This window comes from Lactuca virosa, chromosome 1 (genome assembly GCF_052849685.1).
Source record: "Lactuca virosa cultivar CGN04683 chromosome 1, Lactuca_virosa_CGN04683_v6, whole genome shotgun sequence".
In the NCBI taxonomy this organism is placed as follows: Eukaryota; Viridiplantae; Streptophyta; class Magnoliopsida; order Asterales; family Asteraceae; genus Lactuca; species Lactuca virosa.
This window is the reverse complement of record NC_136426.1, coordinates 262,690,664-262,704,393: the sequence shown is the minus strand read 5'-3', so window position 1 is coordinate 262,704,393 and position 13,730 is coordinate 262,690,664. Positions and strand designations below refer to the sequence as shown.

The following is a 13,730-nucleotide window of genomic DNA, read 5'->3' as shown; positions in this document are numbered from 1 at the left end:
GGAACGGAGCTGATCGGTCACGTGGGTCCCACGCCTCGCGTACGAAAACAAAGGAGTTTCTGCGTCTTTTAAGACATACAAGCAATAAGCATGGATAGTATTTTGGGTGCGATCATACCAGCACTAATGCACCGAATCCCATCAGAACTCCGCAGTTAAGCGTGCTTGGGCGAGAGTAGTACTAGGATGGGTGACCCCCTGGGAAGTCCTCGTGTTGCACCCCCCTTTTTCGTTGTCCGTTTGCGTTTTTTTAGATTTTACGTGCGGTTTTTTTTTGTTTTTTTTTCTTTCTTGCTATTTCTATGCTCGGGTGGCCTCCGTTTCATGGTTCATGGTCTTCGTATTTTTGGAACGGAGCCGATCGGTCACGTGGGTCCCACGCCTCGCGTACGAAAACAAAGGAGGTTCTGCGTCTTTTAAGACATACAAGCAATAAGCATGGATAGTATTTCGGGTGCGATCATACCAGCACTAATGCACCGGATCCCATCAGAACTCCGCAGTTAAGCGTGCTTGGGCGAGAGTAGTACTAGGATGGGTGACCCCCTGGGAAGTCCTCGTGTTGCACCCCCTTTTTTCGTTGTCCGTTTGCGTTTTTTTAGATTTTACGTGCGGTTTTTTTTTGTTTTTTTTTCTTTCTTGCTATTTCTATGCTCGGGTGGCCTCCGCTTCATGGTTGATGGTTTTCGTATTTTTGGAACGGAGCCGATCGGTCACGTGGGTTCCACGCCTCGCGTACGAAAACAAAGGAGGTTCTGCGTCTTTTAAGACATACAAGCAATAAGCATGGATAGTATTTCGGGTGCGATCATACCAGCACTAATGCACCGGATCCCATCAGAACTCCGCAGTTAAGCGTGCTTGGGCGAGAGTAGTACTAGGATGGGTGACCCCATGGGAAGTCCTCGTGTTGCACCCCCCTTTTTCGTTGTCCGTTTGCGTTTTTTTAGATTTTACGTGCGGTTTTTTTTTTGTTTTTTTTTCTTTCTTGCTATTTCTATGCTCGGGTGGCCTCCGTTTCATGGTTCATGGTCTTCGTATTTTTGGAACGGAGCCGATCGGTCACGTGGGTCCCACGCCTCGCGTACGAAAACAAAGGAGGTTCTGCGTCTTTTAAGACATACAAGCAATAAGCATGGATAGTATTTCGGGTGCGATCATACCAGCACTAATGCACCGGATCCCATCAGAACTCCGCAGTTAAGCGTGCTTGGGCGAGAGTAGTACTAGGATGGGTGACCCCCTGGGAAGTCCTCGTGTTGCACCCCCTTTTTTCGTTGTCCGTTTGCGTTTTTTTAGATTTTACGTGCGGTTTTTTTTGTTTTTTTTTCTTTCTTGCTATTTCTATGCTCGGGTGGCCTCCGTTTCATGGTTCATGGTCTTCGTATTTTTGGAACGGAGCCGATCGGTCACGTGGGTCCCACGCCTCGCGTACGAAAACAAAGGAGGTTCTGCGTCTTTTAAGACATACAAGCAATAAGCATGGATAGTATTTTGGGTGCGATCATACCAGCACTAATGCACCGGATCCCATCAGAACTCCGCAGTTAAGCGTGCTTGGGCGAGAGTAGTACTAGGATGGGTGACCCCCTGGGAAGTCCTCGTGTTGCACCCCCCTTTTTCGTTGTCCGTTTGCGTTTTTTTAGATTTTACGTGCGGTTTTTTTTTGTTTTTTTTTCTTTCTTGCTATTTCTATGCTCGGGTGGCCTCCGCTTCATGGTTGATGGTTTTCGTATTTTTGGAACGGAGCCGATCGGTCACGTGGGTTCCACGCCTCGCGTACGAAAACAAAGGAGGTTCTGCGTCTTTTAAGACATAAAAGCAATAAGCATGGATAGTATTTCGGGTGCGATCATACCAGCACTAATGCACCGGATCCCATCAGAACTCCGCAGTTAAGCGTGCTTGGGCGAGAGTAGTACTAGGATGGGTGACCCCCTGGGAAGTCCTCGTGTTGCACCCCCCCTTTTTCGTTGTCCGTTTGCGTTTTTTTAGATTTTACGTGCGGTTTTTTTTTGTTTTTTTTTCTTGCTATTTCTATGCTCGGGTGGCCTCCGTTTCATGGTTCATGGTCTTCGTATTTTTGGAACGGAGCCGATCGGTCACGTGGGTCCCACGCCTCGCGTACGAAAACAAAGGAGGTTCTGTGTCTTTTAAGACATACAAGCAATAAGCATGGACAGTATTTCGGGTGCGATCATACCAGCACTAATGCACCGGATCCCATCAGAACTCCGCAGTTAAGCGTGCTTGGGCGAGAGTAGTACTAGGATGGGTGACCCCATGGGAAGTCCTCGTGTTGCACCCCCCTTTTTCTTTGTCCGTTTGCGTTTTTTTAGATTTTACGTGCGGTTTTTTTTTTGTTTTTTTTTCTTTCTTGCTATTTCTATGCTCGGGTGGCCTCCGTTTCATGGTTCATGGTCTTCGTATTTTTGGAACGGAGCCGATCGGTCACGTGGGTCCCACGCCTCGCGTACGAAAACAAAGGAGGTTCTGCGTCTTTTAAGACATACAAGCAATAAGCATGGATAGTATTTCGGGTGCGATCATTCCAGCACTAATGCACCGGATCCCATCAGAACTCCGCAGTTAAGCGTGCTTGGGCGAGAGTGGTACTAGGATGGGTGACCCCCTGGGAAGTCCTCGTGTTGCACCCCCCTTTTTCGTTGTCCGTTTGCGTTTTTTTAGATTTTACGTGCGGTTTTTTTTTTGTTTTTTTTTTCTTTCTTGCTATTTCTATGCTCGGGTGGCCTCCGTTTCATGGTTCATGGTCTTCGTATTTTTGGAACGGAGCCGATCGGTCACGTGGGTCCCACGCCTCGCGTACGAAAACAAAGGAGGTTCTGCGTCTTTTAAGACATACAAGCAATAAGCATGGATAGTATTTCGGCTGCGATCATACCAGCACTAATGCACCGGATCCCATCAGAACTCCGCAGTCAAGCGTGCTTGGGCGAGAGTAGTACTAGGATGGGTGACCCCCTGGGAAGTCCTCGTGTTGCACCCCCCTTTTTCGTTGTCCGTTTGCGTTTTTTTAGATTTTACGTGCGGTTTTTTTTTGTTTTTTTTTCTTGCTATTTCTATGCTCGGGTGGCCTCCGTTTCATGGTTCATGGTCTTCGTATTTTTGGAACGGAGCCGATCGGTCACGTGGGTCCCACGCCTCGCGTACGAAAACAAAGGAGGTTCTGTGTCTTTTAAGACATACAAGCAATAAGCATGGACAGTATTTCGGGTGCGATCATACCAGCACTAATGCACCGGATCCCATCAGAACTCCGCAGTTAAGCGTGCTTGGGCGAGAGTAGTACTAGGATGGGTGACCCCATGGGAAGTCCTCGTGTTGCACCCCCTTTTTCGTTGTCCGTTTGCGTTTTTTTAGATTTTACGTGCGGTTTTTTTTTGTTTTTTTTTCTTTCTTGCTATTTCTATGCTCGGGTGGCCTCCGCTTCATGGTTGATGGTCTTCGTATTTTTGGAACGGAGCTGATCGGTCACGTGGGTCCCACGCCTCGCGTACGAAAACAAAGGAGTTTCTGCGTCTTTTAAGACATACAAGCAATAAGCATGGATAGTATTTCGGGTGCGATCATACCAGCACTAATGCACCGGATCCCATCAGAACTCCGCAGTTAAGCGTGCTTGGGCGAGAGTAGTACTAGGATGGGTGACCCCCTGGGAAGTCCTCGTGTTGCACCCCCCTTTTTCGTTGTCCGTTTGCGTTTTTTTAGATTTTACGTGCGGTTTTTTTTTGTTTTTTTTTCTTTCTTGCTATTTCTATGCTCGGGTGGCCTCCGCTTCATGGTTGATGGTTTTCGTATTTTTGGAACGGAGCCGATCGGTCACGTGGGTTCCACGCCTCGCGTACGAAAACAAAGGAGGTTCTGCGTCTTTTAAGACATAAAAGCAATAAGCATGGATAGTATTTCGGGTGCGATCATACCAGCACTAATGCACCGGATCCCATCAGAACTCCGCAGTTAAGCGTGCTTGGGCGAGAGTAGTACTAGGATGGGTGACCCCCTGGGAAGTCCTCGTGTTGCACCCCCCCTTTTTCGTTGTCCGTTTGCGTTTTTTTAGATTTTACGTGCGGTTTTTTTTTGTTTTTTTTTCTTGCTATTTCTATGCTCGGGTGGCCTCCGTTTCATGGTTCATGGTCTTCGTATTTTTGGAACGGAGCCGATCGGTCACGTGGGTCCCACGCCTCGCGTACGAAAACAAAGGAGGTTCTGTGTCTTTTAAGACATACAAGCAATAAGCATGGACAGTATTTCGGGTGCGATCATACCAGCACTAATGCACCGGATCCCATCAGAACTCCGCAGTTAAGCGTGCTTGGGCGAGAGTAGTACTAGGATGGGTGACCCCATGGGAAGTCCTCGTGTTGCACCCCCCTTTTTCTTTGTCCGTTTGCGTTTTTTTAGATTTTACGTGCGGTTTTTTTTTTGTTTTTTTTTCTTTCTTGCTATTTCTATGCTCGGGTGGCCTCCGTTTCATGGTTCATGGTCTTCGTATTTTTGGAACGGAGCCGATCGGTCACGTGGGTCCCACGCCTCGCGTACGAAAACAAAGGAGGTTCTGCGTCTTTTAAGACATACAAGCAATAAGCATGGATAGTATTTCGGGTGCGATCATTCCAGCACTAATGCACCGGATCCCATCAGAACTCCGCAGTTAAGCGTGCTTGGGCGAGAGTGGTACTAGGATGGGTGACCCCCTGGGAAGTCCTCGTGTTGCACCCCCCTTTTTCGTTGTCCGTTTGCGTTTTTTTAGATTTTACGTGCGGTTTTTTTTTTGTTTTTTTTTTCTTTCTTGCTATTTCTATGCTCGGGTGGCCTCCGTTTCATGGTTCATGGTCTTCGTATTTTTGGAACGGAGCCGATCGGTCACGTGGGTCCCACGCCTCGCGTACGAAAACAAAGGAGGTTCTGCGTCTTTTAAGACATACAAGCAATAAGCATGGATAGTATTTCGGCTGCGATCATACCAGCACTAATGCACCGGATCCCATCAGAACTCCGCAGTCAAGCGTGCTTGGGCGAGAGTAGTACTAGGATGGGTGACCCCCTGGGAAATGTCCTCGTGTTGCACCCCCCTTTTTCGTTGTCCGTTTGCGTTTTTTTAGATTTTACGTGCGGTTTTTTTTTGTTTTTTTTTCTTGCTATTTCTATGCTCGGGTGGCCTCCGTTTCATGGTTCATGGTCTTCGTATTTTTGGAACGGAGCCGATCGGTCACGTGGGTCCCACGCCTCGCGTACGAAAACAAAGGAGGTTCTGTGTCTTTTAAGACATACAAGCAATAAGCATGGACAGTATTTCGGGTGCGATCATACCAGCACTAATGCACCGGATCCCATCAGAACTCCGCAGTTAAGCGTGCTTGGGCGAGAGTAGTACTAGGATGGGTGACCCCATGGGAAGTCCTCGTGTTGCACCCCCTTTTTCGTTGTCCGTTTGCGTTTTTTTAGATTTTACGTGCGGTTTTTTTTTGTTTTTTTTTCTTTCTTGCTATTTCTATGCTCGGGTGGCCTCCGCTTCATGGTTGATGGTCTTCGTATTTTTGGAACGGAGCTGATCGGTCACGTGGGTCCCACGCCTCGCGTACGAAAACAAAGGAGTTTCTGCGTCTTTTAAGACATACAAGCAATAAGCATGGATAGTATTTTGGGTGCGATCATACCAGCACTAATGCACCGAATCCCATCAGAACTCCGCAGTTAAGCGTGCTTGGGCGAGAGTAGTACTAGGATGGGTGACCCCCTGGGAAGTCCTCGTGTTGCACCCCCCTTTTTCGTTGTCCGTTTGCGTTTTTTTAGATTTTACGTGCGGTTTTTTTTTGTTTTTTTTTCTTTCTTGCTATTTCTATGCTCGGGTGGCCTCCGTTTCATGGTTCATGGTCTTCGTATTTTTGGAACGGAGCCGATCGGTCACGTGGGTCCCACGCCTCGCGTACGAAAACAAAGGAGGTTCTGCGTCTTTTAAGACATACAAGCAATAAGCATGGATAGTATTTCGGGTGCGATCATACCAGCACTAATGCACCGGATCCCATCAGAACTCCGCAGTTAAGCGTGCTTGGGCGAGAGTAGTACTAGGATGGGTGACCCCCTGGGAAGTCCTCGTGTTGCACCCCCCTTTTTCGTTGTCCGTTTGCGTTTTTTTAGATTTTACGTGCGGTTTTTTTTTGTTTTTTTTTCTTTCTTGCTATTTCTATGCTCGGGTGGCCTCCGCTTCATGGTTGATGGTTTTCGTATTTTTGGAACGGAGCCGATCGGTCACGTGGGTTCCACGCCTCGCGTACGAAAACAAAGGAGGTTCTGCGTCTTTTAAGACATAAAAGCAATAAGCATGGATAGTATTTCGGGTGCGATCATACCAGCACTAATGCACCGGATCCCATCAGAACTCCGCAGTTAAGCGTGCTTGGGCGAGAGTAGTACTAGGATGGGTGACCCCCTGGGAAGTCCTCGTGTTACACCCCCCTTTTTCGTTGTCCGTTTGCGTTTTTTTAGATTTTACGTGCGGTTTTTTTTTGTTTTTTTTTCTTTCTTGCTATTTCTATGCTCGGGTGGCCTCCGTTTCATGGTTCATGGTCTTCGTATTTTTGGAACGGAGCCGATCGGTCACGTGGGTCCCACGCCTCGCGTACGAAAACAAAGGAGGTTCTGCGTCTTTTAAGACATACAAGCAATAAGCATGGATAGTATTTTGGGTGCGATCATACCAGCACTAATGCACCGAATCCCATCAGAACTCCGCAGTTAAGCGTGCTTGGGCGAGAGTAGTACTAGGATGGGTGACCCCCTGGGAAGTCCTCGTGTTGCACCCCCCTTTTTCGTTGTCCGTTTGCGTTTTTTTAGATTTTACGTGCGGTTTTTTTTTGTTTTTTTTTCTTTCTTGCTATTTCTATGCTCGGGTGGCCTTCGTTTCATGGTTCATGGTCTTCGTATTTTTGGAACGGAGCCGATCGGTCACGTGGGTCCCACGCCTCGCGTACGAAAACAAAGGAGGTTCTGCGTCTTTTAAGACATACAAGCAATAAGCATGGATAGTATTTCGGGTGCGATCATACCAGCACTAATGCACCGGATCCTATCAGAACTCCGCAGTTAAGCGTGCTTGGGCGAGAGTAGTACTAGGATGGGTGACCCCATGGGAAGTCCTCGTGTTGCACCCCCCTTTTTCGTTGTCCGTTTGCGTTTTTTTAGATTTTACGTGCGGTTTTTTTTTTGTTTTTTTTTTCTTTCTTGCTATTTCTATGCTCGGGTGGCCTCCGCTTCATGGTTGATGGTCTTCGTATTTTTGGAACGGAGCTGATCGGTCACGTGGGTCCCACGCCTCGCGTACGAAAACAAAGGAGTTTCTACGTCTTTTAAGACATACAAGCAATAAGCATGGATAGTATTTTGGGTGAGATCATACCAGCACTAATGCACCGGATCCCATCAGAACTCCGCAGTTAAGCGAGCTTGGGCGAGAGTAGTACTAGGATGGGTGACCCCCTGGGAAGTCCTCGTGTTGCACCCCCCTTTTTCGTTGTCCGTTTGCGTTTTTTTAGATTTTACGTGCGGTTTTTTTTTGTTTTTTTTTCTTTCTTGCTATTTCTATGCTCGGGTGGCCTCCGTTTCATGGTTCATGGTCTTCGTATTTTTGGAACGGAGTCGATCGGTCACGTGGGTCCCACGCCTCGCGTACGAAAACAAAGGAGGTTCTGCGTCTTTTAAGACATACAAGTAATAAGCATGGATAGTATTTCGGGTGCGATCATACCAGCACTAATGCACCGGATCCCATCAGAACTCCGCAGTTAAGCGTGCTTGGGCGAGAGTGGTACTAGGATGGGTGACCCCCTGGGAAGTCCTCGTGTTGCACCCCCCTTTTTCGTTGTCCGTTTGCGTTTTTTTAGATTTTACGTGCGGTTTTTTTTTTGTTTTTTTTTCTTTCTTGCTATTTCTATGCTCGGGTGGCCTCCGTTTCATGGTTCATGGTCTTCGTATTTTTGGAACGGAGCCGATCGGTCACGTGGGTCCCACGCCTCGCGTACGAAAACAAAGGAGGTTCTGCGTCTTTTAAGACATACAAGCAATAAGCATGGACAGTATTTCGGGTGCGATCATCAGAACTCCGCAGTTAAGCGTGCTTGGGCGAGAGTAGTACTAGGATGGGTGACCCCCTGGGAAGTCCTCGTGTTGCACCCCCTTTTTCGTTGTCCGTTTGTGTTTTTTTAGATTTTACGTGCGGTTTTTTTTTGTTTTTTTTTTCTTGCTATTTCTATGCTCGGGTGGCCTCCGTTTCATGGTTCATGGTCTTCGTATTTTTGGAACGGAGCCGATCGGTCACGTGGGTCCCACGCCTCGCGTACGAAAACAAAGGAGGTTCTGTGTCTTTTAAGACATACAAGCAATAAGCATGGACAGTATTTCGGGTGCGATCATACCAGCACTAATGCACCGGATCCCATCAGAACTCCGCAGTTAAGCGTGCTTGGGCGAGAGTAGTACTAGGATGGGTGACCCCATGGGAAGTCCTCGTGTTGCACCCCCTTTTTCGTTGTCCGTTTGTGTTTTTTTAGATTTTACGTGCGGTTTTTTTTTGTTTTTTTTTCTTTCTTGCTATTTCTATGCTCGGGTGGCCTCCGCTTCATGGTTGATGGTCTTCGTATTTTTGGAACGGAGCTGATCGGTCACGTGGGTCCCACGCCTCGCGTACGAAAACAAAGGAGTTTCTGCGTCTTTTAAGACATACAAGCAATAAGCATGGATAGTATTTTGGGTGCGATCATACCAGCACTAATGCACCGGATCCCATCAGAACTCCGCAGTTAAGCGTGCTTGGGCGAGAGTAGTACTAGGATGGGTGACCCCCTGGGAAGTCCTCGTGTTGCACCCCCTTTTTCGTTGTCCGTTTGCGTTTTTTTAGATTTTACGTGCGGTTTTTTTTTATTTTTTTTCTTTCTTGCTATTTCTATGCTCGGGTGGCCTCCGCTTCATGGTTGATGGTTTTCGTATTTTTGGAACGGAGCCGATCGGTCACGTGGGTTCCACGCCTCGCGTACGAAAACAAAGGAGGTTCTGCGTCTTTGAAGACATAAAAGCAATAAGCATGGATAATATTTCGGGTGCGATCATACCAGCACTAATGCACCGGATCCCATCAGAACGCCGCAGTTAAGCGTGCTTGGGCGAGAGTAGTACTAGGATGGGTGACCCCCTGGGAAGTCCTCGTGTTGCACCCCCCCTTTTCGTTGTCCGTTTGCGTTTTTTTAGATTTTACGTGCGGTTTTTTTTTGTTTTTTTTTTCTTTCTTGCTATTTCTATGCTCGGGTGGCCTCCGTTTCATGGTTCATGGTCTTCGTATTTTTGGAACGTAGCCGATCGGTCACGTGGGTCCCACGCCTCGCGTACGAAAACAAAGGAGGTTCTGCGTCTTTTAAGACATACAAGCAATAAGCATGGATAGTATTTCGGGTGCGATCATACCAGCACTAATGCACCGGATCCTATCAGAACTCCGCAGTTAAGCGTGCTTGGGCGAGAGTAGTACTAGGATGGGTGACCCCCTGGGAAGTCCTTGTGTTGCACCCCCCTTTTTCGTTGTCCGTTTGCGTTTTTTTAGATTTTACGTGCGGTTTTTTTTTGTTTTTTTTTCTTTCTTGCTATTTCTATGCTCGGGTGGTCTCCGCTTCATGGTTGATGGTTTTCGTATTTTTGGAACGGAGCCGATCGGTCACGTGGGTTCCACGCCTCGCGTACGAAAACAAAGGAGGTTCTGCGTCTTTTAAGACATAAAAGCAATAAGCATGGATAGTATTTCGGGTGCGATCATACCAGCACTAATGCATCGGATCCCATCAGAACTCCGCAGTTAAGCGTGCTTGGGCGAGAGTAGTACTAGGATGGGTGACCCCCTGGGAAGTCCTCGTGTTGCACCCCCCCTTTTTCGTTGTCCGTTTGCGTTTTTTTAGATTTTACGTGCGGTTTTTTTTTGTTTTTTTTTCTTGCTATTTCTATGCTCGGGTGGCCTCCGTTTCATGGTTCATGGTCTTCGTATTTTTGGAACGGAGCCGATCGGTCACGTGGGTCCCACGCCTCGCGTACGAAAACAAAGGAGGTTCTGTGTCTTTTAAGACATACAAGCAATAAGCATGGACAGTATTTCGGGTGCGATAATACCAGCACTAATGCACCGGATCCCATCAGAACTCCGCAGTTAAGCGTGCTTGGGCGAGAGTAGTACTAGGATGGGTGACCCCATGGGAAGTCCTCGTGTTGCACCCCCCTTTTTCGTTGTCCGTTTGCGTTTTTTTAGATTTTACGTGCGGTTTTTTTTTTGTTTTTTTTTTCTTTCTTGCTATTTCTATGCTCGGGTGGCCTCCGTTTCATGGTTCATGGTCTTCGTATTTTTGGAACGGAGCCGATCGGTCACGTGGGTCCCACGCCTCGCGTACGAAAACAAAGGAGGTTCTGCGTCTTTTAACACATACAAGCAATAAGCATGGATAGTATTTCGGGTGCGATCATACCAGCAGTAATGCACCGGATCCCATCAGAACTCCGCAGTCAAGCGTGCTTGGGCGAGAGTAGTACTAGGATGGGTGACCCCCTGGGAAGTCCTCGTGTTGCACCCCCCTTTTTCGTTGTCCGTTTGCGTTTTTTTAGATTTTACGTGCGGTTTTTTTTTGTTTTTTTTTCTTGCTATTTCTATGCTCGGGTGGCCTCCGTTTCATGGTTCATGGTCTTCGTATTTTTGGAACGGAGCCGATCGGTCACGTGGGTCCCACGCCTCGCGTACGAAAACAAAGGAGGTTCTGTGTCTTTTAAGACATACAAGCAATAAGCATGGACAGTATTTCGGGTGCGATCATACCAGCACTAATGCACCGGATCCCATCAGAACTCCGCAGTTAAGCGTGCTTGGGCGAGAGTAGTACTAGGATGGGTGACCCCATGGGAAGTCCTCGTGTTGCACCCCCTTTTTCGTTGTCCGTTTGCGTTTTTTTAGATTTTACGTGCGGTTTTTTTTTGTTTTTTTTTTCTTTCTTGCTATTTCTATGCTCGGGTGGCCTCCGCTTCATGGTTGATGGTCTTCGTATATTTGGAACGGAGCTGATCGGTCACGTGGGTCCCACGCCTCGCGTACGAAAACAAAGGAGTTTCTGCGTCCTTTAAGACATACAAGCAATAAGCATGGATAGTATTTTGGGTGCGATCATACCAGCACTAATGCACCGAATCCCATCAGAACTCCGCAGTTAAGCGTGCTTGGGCGAGAGTAGTACTAGGATGGGTGACCCCCTGGGAAGTCCTCGTGTTGCACCCCCCTTTTTCGTTGTCCGTTTGCGTTTTTTTAGATTTTACGTGCGGTTTTTTTTTGTTTTTTTTTCTTTCTTGCTATTTCTATGCTCGGGTGGCCTCCGTTTCATGGTTCATGGTCTTCGTATTTTTGGAACGGAGCCGATCGGTCACGTGGGTCCCACGCCTCGCGTACGAAAACAAAGGAGGTTCTGCGTCTTTTAAGACATACAAGCAATAAGCATGGATAGTATTTCGGGTGCGATCATACCAGCACTAATGCACCGGATCCCATCAGAACTCCGCAGTTAAGCGTGCTTGGGCGAGAGTAGTACTAGGATGGGTGACCCCATGGGAAGTCCTCGTGTTGCACCCCCCTTTTTCGTTGTCCGTTTGCGTTTTTTTAGATTTTACGTGCGGTTTTTTTTTGTTTTTTTTTTCTTTCTTGCTATTTCTATGCTCGGGTGGCCTCCGCTTCATGGTTGATGGTCTTCGTATTTTTGGAACGGAGCTGATCGGTCACGTGGGTCCCACGCCTCGCGTACGAAAACAAAGGAGTTTCTGCGTCTTTTAAGACATACAAGCAATAAGCATGGATAGTATTTTGGGTGAGATCATACCAGCACTAATGCACCGGATCCCATCAGAACTCCGCAGTTAAGCGTGCTTGGGCGAGAGTAGTACTAGGATGGGTGACCCCCTGGGAAGTCCTCGTGTTGCACCCCCCTTTTTCGTTGTCCGTTTGCGTTTTTTTAGATTTTACGTGCGGTTTTTTTTTGTTTTTTTTTCTTTCTTGCTATTTCTATGCTCGGGTGGCCTCCGTTTCATGGTTCATGGTCTTCGTATTTTTGGAACGGAGTCGATCGGTCACGTGGGTCCCACGCCTCGCGTACGAAAACAAAGGAGTTTCTGCGTCTTTTAAGACATACAAGCAATAAGCATGGATAGTATTTCGGGTGCGATCATACTAGCACTAATGCACCGGATCCTATCAGAACTCCGCAGTTAAGCGTGCTTGGGCGAGAGTGGTACTAGGATGGGTGACCCCCTGGGAAGTCCTCGTGTTGCACCCCCCTTTTTCGTTGTCCGTTTGCGTTTTTTTAGATTTTACGTGCGGTTTTTTTTTTGTTTTTTTTTTCTTTCTTGCTATTTCTATGCTCGGGTGGCCTCCGTTTCATGGTTCATGGTCTTCGTATTTTTGGAACGGAGCCGATCGGTCACGTGGGTCCCACGCCTCGCGTACGAAAACAAAGGAGGTTCTGCGTCTTTTAAGACATACAAGCAATAAGCATGGACAGTATTTCGGGTGCGATCATCAGAACTCCGCAGTTAAGCGTGCTTGGGCGAGAGTAGTACTAGGATGGGTGACCCCCTGGGAAGTCCTCGTGTTGCACCCCCCTTTTTCGTTGTCCGTTTGCGTTTTTTTAGATTTTACGTGCGGTTTTTTTTTGTTTTTTTTTTCTTGCTATTTCTATGCTCGGGTGGCCTCCGTTTCATGGTTCATGGTCTTCGTATTTTTGGAACGGAGCCGATCGGTCACGTGGGTCCCACGCCTCGCGTACGAAAACAAAGGAGGTTCTGTGTCTTTTAAGACATACAAGCAATAAGCATGGACAGTATTTCGGGTGCGATCATACCAGCACTAATGCACCGGATCCCATCAGAACTCCGCAGTTAAGCGTGCTTGGGCGAGAGTAGTACTAGGATGGGTGACCCCATGGGAAGTCCTCGTGTTGCACCCCCTTTTTCGTTGTCCGTTTGCGTTTTTTTAGATTTTACGTGCGGTTTTTTTTGTTTTTTTTTTCTTTCTTGCTATTTCTATGCTCGGGTGGCCTCCGCTTCATGGTTGATGGTCTTCGTATTTTTGGAACGGAGCTGATCGGTCACGTGGGTCCCACGCCTCGCGTACGAAAACAAAGGAGTTTCTGCGTCTTTTAAGACATACAAGCAATAAGCATGGATAGTATTTTGGGTGCGATCATACCAGCACTAATGCACCGGATCCCATCAGAACTTCGCAGTTAAGCGTGCTTGGGCGAGAGTAGTACTAGGATGGGTGACCCCCTGGGAAGTCCTCGTGTTGCACCCCCCTTTTTCGTTGTCCGTTTGCGTTTTTTTAGATTTTACGTGCGGTTTTTTTTATTTTTTTTTTCTTTCTTGCTATTTCTATGCTCGGGTGGCCTCCGCTTCATGGTTGATGGTTTTCGTATTTTTGGAACGGAGCCGATCGGTCACGTGGGTTCCACGCCTCGCGTACGAAAACAAAGGAGGTTCCGCGTCTTTTAAGACATAAAAGCAATAAGCATGGATAGTATTTCGGGTGCGATCATACCAGCACTAATGCACCGGATCCCATCAGAACGCCGCAGTTAAGCGTGCTTGGGCGAGAGTAGTACTAGGATGGGTGACCCCCTGGGAAGTCCTCGTGTTGCACCCCCCCT

At 47.6% G+C, this 13,730-nt stretch overlaps 38 non-coding genes across 38 annotated transcripts; all 38 read left to right on the top strand.

Annotated features, from left to right (window-relative positions):
* The first annotated feature begins 104 nt into the window (after positions 1-104).
* LOC145143868 (5S ribosomal RNA) lies at positions 105-223 on the top strand. Its single transcript, XR_013724898.1, has one exon. It is a non-coding gene; the product is annotated as a 5S ribosomal RNA (ribosomal RNA).
* A 229-nt stretch (positions 224-452) lies between these two features.
* LOC145144843 (5S ribosomal RNA) lies at positions 453-571 on the top strand. Its single transcript, XR_013725845.1, has one exon. It is a non-coding gene; the product is annotated as a 5S ribosomal RNA (ribosomal RNA).
* A 229-nt stretch (positions 572-800) lies between these two features.
* LOC145152986 (5S ribosomal RNA) lies at positions 801-919 on the top strand. Its single transcript, XR_013733509.1, has one exon. It is a non-coding gene; the product is annotated as a 5S ribosomal RNA (ribosomal RNA).
* A 230-nt stretch (positions 920-1,149) lies between these two features.
* On the top strand, positions 1,150-1,268 carry LOC145144831 (5S ribosomal RNA). The gene has a single exon (XR_013725834.1). It is a non-coding gene; the product is annotated as a 5S ribosomal RNA (ribosomal RNA).
* A 228-nt stretch (positions 1,269-1,496) lies between these two features.
* LOC145144820 (5S ribosomal RNA) lies at positions 1,497-1,615 on the top strand. Its single transcript, XR_013725821.1, has one exon. It is a non-coding gene; the product is annotated as a 5S ribosomal RNA (ribosomal RNA).
* Positions 1,616-1,844: 229 nt separating this feature from the next.
* Positions 1,845-1,963, top strand: LOC145144808 (5S ribosomal RNA). Its single transcript, XR_013725809.1, has one exon. It is a non-coding gene; the product is annotated as a 5S ribosomal RNA (ribosomal RNA).
* A 226-nt stretch (positions 1,964-2,189) lies between these two features.
* LOC145152984 (5S ribosomal RNA) lies at positions 2,190-2,308 on the top strand. The gene has a single exon (XR_013733507.1). It is a non-coding gene; the product is annotated as a 5S ribosomal RNA (ribosomal RNA).
* A 230-nt stretch (positions 2,309-2,538) lies between these two features.
* LOC145144062 (5S ribosomal RNA) lies at positions 2,539-2,657 on the top strand. Its single transcript, XR_013725083.1, has one exon. It is a non-coding gene; the product is annotated as a 5S ribosomal RNA (ribosomal RNA).
* Positions 2,658-2,888: 231 nt separating this feature from the next.
* On the top strand, positions 2,889-3,007 carry LOC145144906 (5S ribosomal RNA). The gene has a single exon (XR_013725907.1). It is a non-coding gene; the product is annotated as a 5S ribosomal RNA (ribosomal RNA).
* Positions 3,008-3,232: 225 nt separating this feature from the next.
* On the top strand, positions 3,233-3,351 carry LOC145152983 (5S ribosomal RNA). The gene has a single exon (XR_013733506.1). It is a non-coding gene; the product is annotated as a 5S ribosomal RNA (ribosomal RNA).
* A 228-nt stretch (positions 3,352-3,579) lies between these two features.
* On the top strand, positions 3,580-3,698 carry LOC145144796 (5S ribosomal RNA). Its single transcript, XR_013725798.1, has one exon. It is a non-coding gene; the product is annotated as a 5S ribosomal RNA (ribosomal RNA).
* Positions 3,699-3,927: 229 nt separating this feature from the next.
* LOC145144784 (5S ribosomal RNA) lies at positions 3,928-4,046 on the top strand. The gene has a single exon (XR_013725786.1). It is a non-coding gene; the product is annotated as a 5S ribosomal RNA (ribosomal RNA).
* A 226-nt stretch (positions 4,047-4,272) lies between these two features.
* Positions 4,273-4,391, top strand: LOC145152982 (5S ribosomal RNA). The gene has a single exon (XR_013733505.1). It is a non-coding gene; the product is annotated as a 5S ribosomal RNA (ribosomal RNA).
* A 230-nt stretch (positions 4,392-4,621) lies between these two features.
* On the top strand, positions 4,622-4,740 carry LOC145144060 (5S ribosomal RNA). The gene has a single exon (XR_013725081.1). It is a non-coding gene; the product is annotated as a 5S ribosomal RNA (ribosomal RNA).
* Positions 4,741-4,971: 231 nt separating this feature from the next.
* Positions 4,972-5,092, top strand: LOC145149130 (5S ribosomal RNA). Its single transcript, XR_013729988.1, has one exon. It is a non-coding gene; the product is annotated as a 5S ribosomal RNA (ribosomal RNA).
* Positions 5,093-5,317: 225 nt separating this feature from the next.
* Positions 5,318-5,436, top strand: LOC145152981 (5S ribosomal RNA). Its single transcript, XR_013733504.1, has one exon. It is a non-coding gene; the product is annotated as a 5S ribosomal RNA (ribosomal RNA).
* A 228-nt stretch (positions 5,437-5,664) lies between these two features.
* LOC145143867 (5S ribosomal RNA) lies at positions 5,665-5,783 on the top strand. The gene has a single exon (XR_013724897.1). It is a non-coding gene; the product is annotated as a 5S ribosomal RNA (ribosomal RNA).
* Positions 5,784-6,012: 229 nt separating this feature from the next.
* Positions 6,013-6,131, top strand: LOC145144773 (5S ribosomal RNA). Its single transcript, XR_013725775.1, has one exon. It is a non-coding gene; the product is annotated as a 5S ribosomal RNA (ribosomal RNA).
* A 229-nt stretch (positions 6,132-6,360) lies between these two features.
* LOC145136808 (5S ribosomal RNA) lies at positions 6,361-6,479 on the top strand. The gene has a single exon (XR_013720721.1). It is a non-coding gene; the product is annotated as a 5S ribosomal RNA (ribosomal RNA).
* A 229-nt stretch (positions 6,480-6,708) lies between these two features.
* LOC145143866 (5S ribosomal RNA) lies at positions 6,709-6,827 on the top strand. Its single transcript, XR_013724896.1, has one exon. It is a non-coding gene; the product is annotated as a 5S ribosomal RNA (ribosomal RNA).
* A 229-nt stretch (positions 6,828-7,056) lies between these two features.
* Positions 7,057-7,175, top strand: LOC145141098 (5S ribosomal RNA). The gene has a single exon (XR_013722443.1). It is a non-coding gene; the product is annotated as a 5S ribosomal RNA (ribosomal RNA).
* A 231-nt stretch (positions 7,176-7,406) lies between these two features.
* Positions 7,407-7,525, top strand: LOC145147730 (5S ribosomal RNA). The gene has a single exon (XR_013728624.1). It is a non-coding gene; the product is annotated as a 5S ribosomal RNA (ribosomal RNA).
* Positions 7,526-7,754: 229 nt separating this feature from the next.
* LOC145155300 (5S ribosomal RNA) lies at positions 7,755-7,873 on the top strand. The gene has a single exon (XR_013735748.1). It is a non-coding gene; the product is annotated as a 5S ribosomal RNA (ribosomal RNA).
* Positions 7,874-8,421: 548 nt separating this feature from the next.
* LOC145152980 (5S ribosomal RNA) lies at positions 8,422-8,540 on the top strand. The gene has a single exon (XR_013733503.1). It is a non-coding gene; the product is annotated as a 5S ribosomal RNA (ribosomal RNA).
* A 228-nt stretch (positions 8,541-8,768) lies between these two features.
* Positions 8,769-8,887, top strand: LOC145144761 (5S ribosomal RNA). Its single transcript, XR_013725764.1, has one exon. It is a non-coding gene; the product is annotated as a 5S ribosomal RNA (ribosomal RNA).
* A 227-nt stretch (positions 8,888-9,114) lies between these two features.
* LOC145144057 (5S ribosomal RNA) lies at positions 9,115-9,233 on the top strand. The gene has a single exon (XR_013725078.1). It is a non-coding gene; the product is annotated as a 5S ribosomal RNA (ribosomal RNA).
* A 230-nt stretch (positions 9,234-9,463) lies between these two features.
* On the top strand, positions 9,464-9,582 carry LOC145144554 (5S ribosomal RNA). The gene has a single exon (XR_013725567.1). It is a non-coding gene; the product is annotated as a 5S ribosomal RNA (ribosomal RNA).
* A 229-nt stretch (positions 9,583-9,811) lies between these two features.
* Positions 9,812-9,930, top strand: LOC145155922 (5S ribosomal RNA). Its single transcript, XR_013736350.1, has one exon. It is a non-coding gene; the product is annotated as a 5S ribosomal RNA (ribosomal RNA).
* A 226-nt stretch (positions 9,931-10,156) lies between these two features.
* LOC145155425 (5S ribosomal RNA) lies at positions 10,157-10,275 on the top strand. The gene has a single exon (XR_013735866.1). It is a non-coding gene; the product is annotated as a 5S ribosomal RNA (ribosomal RNA).
* A 231-nt stretch (positions 10,276-10,506) lies between these two features.
* LOC145145601 (5S ribosomal RNA) lies at positions 10,507-10,625 on the top strand. Its single transcript, XR_013726566.1, has one exon. It is a non-coding gene; the product is annotated as a 5S ribosomal RNA (ribosomal RNA).
* Positions 10,626-10,850: 225 nt separating this feature from the next.
* Positions 10,851-10,969, top strand: LOC145152979 (5S ribosomal RNA). Its single transcript, XR_013733501.1, has one exon. It is a non-coding gene; the product is annotated as a 5S ribosomal RNA (ribosomal RNA).
* Positions 10,970-11,198: 229 nt separating this feature from the next.
* LOC145143865 (5S ribosomal RNA) lies at positions 11,199-11,317 on the top strand. Its single transcript, XR_013724895.1, has one exon. It is a non-coding gene; the product is annotated as a 5S ribosomal RNA (ribosomal RNA).
* Positions 11,318-11,546: 229 nt separating this feature from the next.
* On the top strand, positions 11,547-11,665 carry LOC145152978 (5S ribosomal RNA). Its single transcript, XR_013733500.1, has one exon. It is a non-coding gene; the product is annotated as a 5S ribosomal RNA (ribosomal RNA).
* A 230-nt stretch (positions 11,666-11,895) lies between these two features.
* On the top strand, positions 11,896-12,014 carry LOC145144173 (5S ribosomal RNA). The gene has a single exon (XR_013725190.1). It is a non-coding gene; the product is annotated as a 5S ribosomal RNA (ribosomal RNA).
* Positions 12,015-12,243: 229 nt separating this feature from the next.
* Positions 12,244-12,362, top strand: LOC145147724 (5S ribosomal RNA). Its single transcript, XR_013728618.1, has one exon. It is a non-coding gene; the product is annotated as a 5S ribosomal RNA (ribosomal RNA).
* A 550-nt stretch (positions 12,363-12,912) lies between these two features.
* LOC145152976 (5S ribosomal RNA) lies at positions 12,913-13,031 on the top strand. The gene has a single exon (XR_013733498.1). It is a non-coding gene; the product is annotated as a 5S ribosomal RNA (ribosomal RNA).
* Positions 13,032-13,259: 228 nt separating this feature from the next.
* Positions 13,260-13,378, top strand: LOC145156009 (5S ribosomal RNA). Its single transcript, XR_013736436.1, has one exon. It is a non-coding gene; the product is annotated as a 5S ribosomal RNA (ribosomal RNA).
* Positions 13,379-13,607: 229 nt separating this feature from the next.
* Positions 13,608-13,726, top strand: LOC145144056 (5S ribosomal RNA). Its single transcript, XR_013725077.1, has one exon. It is a non-coding gene; the product is annotated as a 5S ribosomal RNA (ribosomal RNA).
* Positions 13,727-13,730: the final 4 nt, after the last annotated feature.